Raw genomic sequence first — 10,228 nt, forward strand, 5'->3', positions numbered from 1 at the left:
ATAATCCTAATTTCGCTAATCTATCTGGGTATTGTAGTTCTCCCATCCCCTTTATTAATTTTGTTGCCCTCCTTTGTACTCTCTTTAGTTCCATTATATCCTTCCTGAGCACCGGTGCCCAAAACTGGACACAGTACTCCATGTGCGGTCTAACTAGGGATTTGTACAGAGGCAGTATAATGCTCTCATCATGTGTATCCAGACCTCTTTTAATGCACCCCATGATCCTGTTTGCCTTGGCAGCTGCTGCCTGGCTGCTCCAGGTAAGTTTATCATTAACTAGGATCCCCAAGTCCTTCTCCCTGTCAGATTTACCCAGTGGTTTCCCATTCAGTGTGTAATGGTGATATTGATTCCTTCTTCCCATGTGTATAACCTTACATTTATCATTGTTAAACCTCATCTGCCACCTTTCAGCCCAAGTTTCCAACTTATCCAGATCCATCTGTAGCAGAATACTATCTTCTCTTGTATTAACTGCTTTACATAGTTTTGTATCATCTGCAAATATCGATATTTTACTGTGTAAACCTTCTACCAGATCATTAATGAATATGTTGAAGAGAACAGGTCCCAATACTGACCCCTGCGGTACCCCACTGGTCACAGCGACCCAGTTAGAGACTATACCATTTATAACCACCCTCTGCTTTCTATCACTAAGCCAGTTACTAACCCATTTACACACATTTTCCCCCAGACCAAGCATTCTCATTTTGTGTACCAACCTCTTGTGCGGCACGGTATCAAACGCTTTGGAAAAATCGAGATATACCACGTCCAACGACTCACCGTGGTCCAGCCTATAGCTTACCTCTTCATAAAAACTGATTAGATTGGTTTGACAGGAGCGATTTCTCATAAACCCATGCTGATATGGAGTTAAACAGTTATTCTCATTGAGATAATCCAGAATAACATCCCTCAGAAACCCTTCAAATATTTTACCAACAATAGAGGTTAGACTTACTGGCCTATAATTTCCAGGTTCACTTTTAGAGCCCTTTTTGAATATTGGCACCACATTTGCTATGCGCCAGTCCTGTGGAACAGACCCCGTCGCTATAGAGTCCCTAAAAATAAGAAATAATGGTTTATCTATTACATTACTTAGTTCTCTTAGTACTCATGGGTGTATGCCATCCGGACCCGGAGATTTATCTATTTTAATCTTATTTAGCCGGTTTCGCACCTCTTCTTGGGTTAGATTGGTGACCCTTAATATAGGGTTTTCATTGTTTCTTGGGATTTCACCTAGCATTTCATTTTCCACCGTGAATACTGTGGAGAAGACGGTGTTTAATATGTTAGCTTTTTCCTCGTCATCTACAACCATTCTTTCCTCACTATTTTTTAAGGGGCCTACATTTTCAGTTTTTATTCTTTTACTATTGATATAGTTGAAGAACAGTTTGGGATTAGTTTTACTCTCCTTAGCAATGTGCTTCTCTGTTTCCTTTTTGGCAGCTTTAATTAGTTTTTTAGATAAAGTATTTTTCTCCCTATAGTTTTTTAGAGCTTCAGTGGTGCCATCCTGCTTTAGTAGTGCAAATGCTTTCTTTTTACTGTTAATTGCCTGTCTTACTTCTTTGTTTAGCCACATTGGGTTTTTCCTATTTCTAGTCCTTTTATTCCCACAAGGTATAAACCGCGTACACTGCCTATTTAGGATGTTCTTAAACATTTCTCATTTATTATCTGTATTCTTATTTCTGAGGATATTGTCCCAGTCTACCAGATTAAGGGCATCTCTAAGCTGGTCAAACTTTGCCTTCCTAAAGTTCAGTGTTTTTGTGACTCCCTGACAAGTCCCCTTAGTGAAAGACAGGTGAAACTGCACAATATTGTGGTCGCTATTTCCTAGATGCCCGACCACCTGCAGATTTGTTATTCTGTCAGGTCTAGTAGATAGTATTAGGTCTAAAAGTGCTGCTCCTCTGGTTGGATTCTGCACCAATTGTGAAAGATAATTTTTCTTGGTTATTAGCAGAAACCTGTTGCCTTTATGGGTTTCACAGGTTTCTGTTTCCCAGTTAATATCCGGGTAGTTAAAGTCCCCCATAACCAGGACCTCATTATGGGTTGCAGCTTCATCTATCTGCTTTAGAAGTAGACTTTCCATGGTTTCTGTTATATTTGGGGGTTTGTAACAGACCCCAATGAGAATTTTGTTACCATTTTTCCCTCCATGAATTTCGACCCATATGGACTCGACATCCTCATTTCCTTCGCTAATATCCTCCCTTAAAGTGGACTTTAGACAAGACTTTACATAGAGACAAACCCCTCCTCCTCTCCGATTTTTACGATCCTTTCTAAACAGACTGTAACCCTGTAAGTTAACTGCCCAGTCATAGCTTTCATCTAACCATGTCTCGGTTATTCCCACTATGTCAAAGTTACCTGTAGATATTTCTGCTTCTAGTTCTTCCATCTTGTTTGTCAGGCTTCTGGCGTTCGCGAGCATGCAGTTTAGAGGATTTTGTTTTGTTCCAATCTCCTCGCTGTGGATTGTTTTAGAAATGTTCTTACCTCCCTTCTGAGTTTGTTTTCCTGGATCTTCTTTGTTCAAGTCTAATGTTTTTCTTCCCGTACCCTCTTCTTCTAGTTTAACGCCCTCCTGATGAGTGTAGCGAGTCTTCTGGCGAATGTGTGTTTCCCAGGTTTGTTGAGGTGTAGTCCGTCTCTGGCGAGGAGTCCATCGTACAAGTAATTCACACCGTGGTCCAGGAATCCGAATCCTTGTTGTCTGCACCATCGTCTTAGCCAGTTGTTTGCATCAAGGATCCTGTTCCATCTCCTGGTGCCATGCCCGTCTACTGGAAGGATAGAAGAAAAAACTACCTGTGCATCCAGTTCCTTTACTTTCTTCCCCAACTCTTCAAAGTCTTTGCAGATTGTCGGTAGGTCCTTCCTTGCCGTGTCATTGGTGCCAACATGTATCAGAAGAAATGGGTGGACGTCCTTGGAGCTGAAGAGCATTGGTATCCTATCGGTCACATCCTTGATCATCGCACCTGGAAGGCAGCATACTTCTCTTGCAGTTATGTCCGGTCTGCAGATGGCTGCTCCTGTGCCTCTCAGTAGTGAGTCTCCCACCACCACCACTCTTCGTTGCTTCTTGGCTGTACTTTTTGCTGTCACTTGTTGCTGTGTGCCCTTTTCTTTTTTGCTTGCTGGTATTGCTTCATCCTTAGGTGTGCCATCTTCATCCTCTACAAAGATTTGATATCGGTTCTTCAGTTGTGTGGTTGGTGATTTCTCCATGGTCTTCTTGCTTCTTTTGGTCACATGCTTCCACTCATCTGCTTTTGGAGGTTCTCTGACGCTTTTTTCACCTTCTGTGACCAGTAGAGATGCTTCTGTTCTGTCTAGAAAGTCTTCATTCTCTTTGATGAGTTTCAAAGTTGCTATTCTTTCTTCCAGATCCCGCACCTTTTCTTCTAAAAGGGCCACTAGTCTACACATCTGACAGGTGAAATTTGATTCTTCTGGTCGATCTGTGAACATGTAGCACATGCTGCAGCTCACCATGTAGGTTGTCACATCTGCCATGTTGCTCCTAGATCCTGCTGACTTGCTGTGTGTTTTCCTTCTTGTGTTATCTACTCAGCCAAGCTCTCTTGCAATAATGTCCTACAGGCAAAAATTTGGTGATGGTTTCCAAGCAGCTGGTCCCGGCTGTACCCAACGATCTTCTAGCTTAGGGAGACTTCGCTTTTCCCAGAAGGCACCTGGAATATGCAAATTAGCCTCCTCAAGCTTGAATCCCTGGAAACTGCCAATCAGAGCGATTTGTAATATTTCACCTAAAAAACTGGTGAAATATTACAATCAAGCCATGGCCGATGCTGCAATATCATCGGCCATGGCTGGAAACACTAATGTGCCCCCACCCCACCGATCGCCCCCCCAGCCCTCCGATCTGTGGTCTGCTCCCCCGTCCTCCTGTCCGCTCCCCCCCATCCTGTGCTCCGCTACCCCGTCCTACTGTCTGCTCCCCCCGTGCTCCGATCCACCCCCCGCGCTCCGATCCACCCCCGCGCTCCGATCCACCCCCCCGCGCTGCGATCCACCCCCCCTCGCTCCGATCCACCCCCGCGCTCCGATCCACCCCCGCGCTCCGATCCACCCCCGCGCTCCGATCCACCCCCCGCGCTCCGATCCACCCCCCCATGCTCCGATCCACCCCCCGTTCTCCGACGCCCCCCCCCCCCCTTATGCTTACCTAGCCTCCCGGGGTCCGTCCGTCTTCTTTCCTGGGCGCCGCCATCTTCCAAAATGGCGGGCGCATGCGCAGTGCGCCCGCCGAATCTGCCGGCCGGCAGATTCGTTCCAGAGTGAATTTTGATCACTGTGATAAAACCTCACAGTGATCAAAATAAAAAAAAACAGTAAATGACCCCCCCCTTTGTCACCCCCATAGGTAGGGACAATAATAAAGAATTCCCCCCCCCACCCCCCACTAAGGTTGGAGTTAGAACTAGGGTTAGGGGTAGGAATGTGCACACGTATTCTGGTCTTCTGCGGATTTTTCCGCAGCGGATTTCATAAATCCGCAGTGCTAAACCGCTGTGGATTTATCGCGGATTTACCACGGTTTTTCTGCGCATTTCACTGCGGTTTTACAACTGCGATTTTCTATTGGAGCAGTTGTAAAACCGCTGCGGAATCCGCAGAAAAAAGTGACATGCTGCGGAATGTAAACCGCTGCGTTTCCGTGCAGTTTTTCTGCAGCATGTGCACAGCGATTTTTGTTTCCCATAGGTTTACATTGAACTGTAAACTCATGGGAAACTGCTGCGGATCTGCAGTGTTTTCCGCAGCGTGTGCACATACCTTTAGAATTAGGCTATGTGCACACGGTGCGGATTTGGCTGCGGATCCGCAGCGGATTGGCCGCTGCGGATCCGCAGCAGAGTTCCATCAGGTTTACAGTACCATGTAAACCTATGGAAAACCAAATCCGCTGTGCCCATGGTGCGGAAAATACCGCGCGGAAACGCTGCGTTGTATTTTCCGCAGCATGTCAATTCTTTGTGTGGATTCCGCAGCGTTTTACACCTGTTCCTCAATAGGAATCCGCAGGTGAAATCCGCACAAAAAACACTGGCAATCTGCGGTAAATCCGCAGGCAAAACGCAGTGCCTTTTACCCGCGGATTTTTAAAAAATGGTGCTGAAAAATCTCACACGAATCCGCAACGTGGGCACATAGCCTTAGGGTTAGGGTTGGGTTGGAATTAGGGTTGTGGTTAGGGGTGTGTTGGGGTTAGGGTTGTGGTTAGGGGTGTGTTGGGGTTAGGGTTGTGATTAGGGCTACGGCTACAGTTGGGATAAGGGTTAGGGGTGTGTTGGAGGTAGAATTGAGGGGTTTCCACTGTTTAGGCACATCAGAGGGTCTCCAAACGCAACATGGCGCCACCATTGATTCCAGCCAATCTTGTATTCAAAAAGTCAAATGGTGCTCCCTCACTTCCGAGCCCCGACGTGTGCCCAAACAGTGGTTTACCCCCACATATGGGGTACCAGCATACTCAGGACAAACTGCGCAACAATTACTGGGGTCCAATTTCTCCTGTTACCCTTGAGAAAATAAAAAATTGCTTGCTAAAACATAATTTTTGAGGAAAGAAAACGTATATATTATTTTCACTGCTCTGTGTTATAAACTTCTGTGAAGCACTTGGGGGTTCAAAGTGATCACCTCACATCTAGATAAGTTCCTTTCAGGGTCTAGTTTCCAAAATGGGGTCACTTGTGGGGGGTATCTACTGTTCAGCCACATCAGGGGCTCTGCAAACGCAACGTGACACCCACAGAGCATTCCATCAAAGTCTGCATTTCAAAACGTCACTAATTCACTTCCGAGCCCCAGCATGTGCCCAAACAGTGGTTTACCCCCACATATGGGGTATCAGCGTACTCAGGAGAAACTGGACAACACCTTTTGGGGTCAAATTTCTCCTGTTACCCTTGGGAAAATAAAAAATTGCGGGCTAAAAAATCATTTTTGAGAAAAGAAATTTTTATTTTTATTTTCATGGCTCTGCGTTATAAACTTCTGTGAAGCACTTGAGGGTTCAAAGTGCTTACCACACGTCTAGATTAGTTCCTTTGGGGGTCTAGTTTCCAAAATGGGGTCATTTGTGGGGGATCTCCAATGTTTAGGCACACAGGGGCTCTCCAAACGCGACATGGTGTCCGCTAATGATTGGAACTAATTTTCCATTTAAAAAGCCAAATGGCGTGCCTTCCCTTCTGAGCCCTGCCGTGCGCCCAAACAGTGGTTTGTTTACCCCCACATATGGGGTATCTGCGTACTCAGAACAAACTGGACAACAAAATTTATGGTCCAATTTCTCCTATTACCGTTGGCAAAATAGGAAATTCCAGGCTAAAAAATCATTTTTGAGGAAAGAAAAATTATTTTTTATTTTCATGGCTCTGCGTTATAAACTTCTGTGAAGCACGGGAGGTTTAAAGTGCTCAGTATGTATCTAGATAAGTTCCTTGGGGGGTCTAGTATCCAAAATGGGGTCACTTGTGGGGGAGCTCCAATGCATAGGCACACAGGGGCTCAACAAACGCGACATGGTGTCCGCTAACAATTGGAGCTAATTTTCCATTCAAAAAGTCAAAAGGCGCGCCTTCCCTTCCGAGCCCTGCCGTGTGACCAAACAGTGGTTTACCCCCACATATGAGGTATCGGCGTACTCAGGAGAAATTGCCCAACAAATTTTAGGATCTATTTAATCCTATTGCCATGTAAAAATGAAAAAATTGAGGCGAAAATAAATTTTTTGTGAAAAAAAAGTACTTTTTCATTTTTACGGATCAATTTGTGAAGCACCTGAGGGTTTAAAGTGCTCACTAGGCATCTAGATAAGTTCCTTGGGGGGTCCAGTTTCCAAAATGGGGTCACTTGTGGGGGAGCTCCAATTTTTAGGCACACGGGGGCTCTCCAAATGTGACATGGTGTCCGCTAAAGAGTGCAGCCAATTTTTCATTCAAAAAGTCAAATGGCGCTCCTTCCCTTCCAAGCCCTGCCGTGCGCCCAAACAGTGGTTTACCCCCACATATGAGGTATCAGCGTACTCAGGACAAATTGGACAACAACTTTCGTGGTTCAGTTTCTCCTTTTACCATTGGGAAAATAAAAAAATTGTTGCTGAAAGATCATTTTTGTGACTAAAAAGTAAAATGTTCATTTTTTTCCTTCCATGTTGCTTCTGCTGCTGTGAAGCACCTGACGGGTTAATAAACTTCTGGAATGTGGTTTTGTGCACCTTGAGGGGTGCAGTTTTTAGAATGGTGTCACTTTTGGGTATTTTCAGCCATATAGACCCCTCAAACTGACTTCAAATGTGAGGTGGTCCCTAAAAAAAATGGTTTTGTAAATTTCGTTGTAAAAATGAGAAATCGCTGGTCAAATTTTAACCCTTATAACTTCCTAGCAAAAAAAAAAAATTTGTTTCCAAAATTGTGCTGATATAAATTAGACGTGTGGGAAATGTTATTTATTAACTATTTTGTGTCACATAACTCTCTGGTTTAACAAAATAAAAATTAAAAATGTGAAAATTGCAAAATTTTCAACATTTTTGCCAAATTTCCGTTTTTAATCACAAATAAACACAGAATTTATTGACCTAAATTTACCACTAACATGAAGCCCAATATGTCACGAGAAAACAGCCTCAGAATCGCTAGGATCCGTTGAAGCGTTCTCGAGTTATTACCTCATAAAGGGACACTGGTCAGAATTGCAAAAAATGGCAAGGTCTTTAAGGTCAAAATAGGCTGGGTCATGAAGGGGTTAAATGCATTTCGCTATTTTTGTGCCCATGCTGCATTTTTTTCCACGAAAAAAAAAAACGCATTGCGGAAAAAAATGCAGCATGTTCATTAATTCAGCGGATTTGCCGCTATATTATTGCATTGGGAACCTCCGGAAAAATCAGCAAAAAAAAAAAAAAAAAACACAATAAAGACACAAAAAAAAAAAAAAAAAGAGAAAAATACAAGTGCGGGTTTCCTGCGAAAGTAGTCCGGATTTCCTCAGGAAAATTCTGCAAACTTTCCTGAACGTGTGCACAAAGCCTAAATGTGTGCAGTCTTACTGCGTTCTCTGGGAGGCAGAATGAAAAAAAAAAAAAGTAACAGCATGTAAAGAATTGGATTTATTTTTTACACCATTCCTCGTGCAGTATAAGTAAGACTTTATTCTTCGGGTCAGTGCGATGACAGCGATACCAGATTTATGTCGGGTTTTTATATTTGGCTGCTGTCACACACTAAAAGACGCTTTTAATTGCGAAAACCAGTTTTTGTATAACCATACTTTGAGAGCTAAAAATTTTTGTCACATTTTGGCCGACAGTCATGTGATGATTTGTTTTTTTGCGGGATGAGCTGACGTTTTTATTGGGACCATTTCCGGCCATGACATTTTTTGATCACTTTCTATTCTGATTTTTAGGAGACAGACTGAACAAAAAGCAGCAAATTCAGGAATAGCTTTTTTTTTTTTTTTTTTTTTTAAACACTGTTCCAAATGTGGTCAATTTGGCAAGACCGCTTTATTCTTCGGGTCTGTACGATTACAGCGATACCTCATTGTAACGGGGTCTACCAATCTGGGATACCTTTTCCAGTACCACCCTGTGTTTCCAGAGGTTCACTCTGCATTGGCTGGAGTCTGAATGAAGGATGCTGGCTGGAATTGCTTGGTTATATGGGTGCATATAAAAGATCACTGATTCTCCACGTATTTCCAGTCTGACAACACTTTACTCACAGGACACAGAATATATCACACAGATACAGAGGGCAGGCCAATAGAAAAGCGGCAGGCCAGACATACATTACAATAGCCGCAGGTGGCCGGAGCCTGCCGATATTTAGGCCAGCTTCACACTCAGCGTATGAAAATACGGTCCGTATATTACGGCCGTAATACGCTGAAAAGTCCCGAAAATAGTGGTCCGTAGCTCCTCCGTAGGCAGGGTGTTTCAGCGTTTTTTGCGCATGGCATCCTCCGTATGTAATCCGTATGTCATCCGTACTGCGTGTTTTTATCGCAGGCTTGCAAAACCGACATACGGCTATACAAGGGATCCATGTGTAAAAAAAAAAAAAAAAAAACATACATATCTCTCTCTATCAGTAGACACATATATGTATATATATTAATATTTCATCCAGCGCGATATAGCAGAAAGCCGGTAATTCAATTACCGGCTTTTGCTTTCTCCTTCCTTAACCCGACATGATAGGAGACCTGGTTTACATACAGTAAACCATCTCATATCACAGTTTTTTTTGCATATTCCACACTACTAATGTCAGTAGTGTGTCTATGCCAAATTTGGCCGTTCTAGCTAGCAAATTAAGGGGTTAAATGGCGGAAAAAATTGGCGTGGGCTCCCGCATAATTTTCTCCGCCAGAGTAATAAAGCCAGTGACTGAGGGCAGATATTAATAGCTTGGAGGGGTCCATGGTTATTGGCCCCCCCCCTGGCTAAAAACACCTGCCCCCAGCCACCCCAGAAAAGGCACATCTGGAAGATGCGCCTATTCTGGCACTTGGCCACTCTCTTCCCATTCCTGTGTAGCGGTGGGATATGGGGTAATGAAGGGTTAATGCCACCTTGCTATTGTAAGGTGACATTAAGCCAGATTAATAATGGAGAGGCGTCCATTATGACACCTATCCATTATTAATCCAATACTAGCAAAGGGTTAAAAAAATACACAAACACATTAAAAATTATTTTAATGAAATAAAAACAAAGGTTGTTTTAATATTTTATTGAACGCCCAATCCAATCAATTTGCGGTGAGGCGCCCTCTGCTGGCTGTCCCTAGATCGTGGGAACTTTCCTAGAAAGCTCCCTGGCTCGAGTTCATATGAGGACAACCAGCAGAGGGCGCCTCTTATGAACTCGAGCCAGGGAGCTTTCTAGGAAAGCTCCCACGATCTAGGAACAGCTAGCAGAGGGCGCCTCACCGCAAATGCAGGTAAATATAGGTCATTGACCTACTTTACCTACATTCTCCGGGGTTTTGCAGACATGAGCAACGTTGCATTAGCAAAGCTCGTGCCTGCAAAATATTTTAACCCCTTCAGATGGATTTACATCGTTGGACTTTACAGATCTGCGGAAGGTAAGGATATTGTTGGTTTATTATGTTTTTTTTGTTACAGAACGAGGGTCTTCAGTGAT

Source organism: Ranitomeya imitator, chromosome 5, assembly GCF_032444005.1.
Source record: "Ranitomeya imitator isolate aRanImi1 chromosome 5, aRanImi1.pri, whole genome shotgun sequence".
Taxonomy (NCBI): domain Eukaryota; kingdom Metazoa; phylum Chordata; class Amphibia; order Anura; family Dendrobatidae; genus Ranitomeya; species Ranitomeya imitator.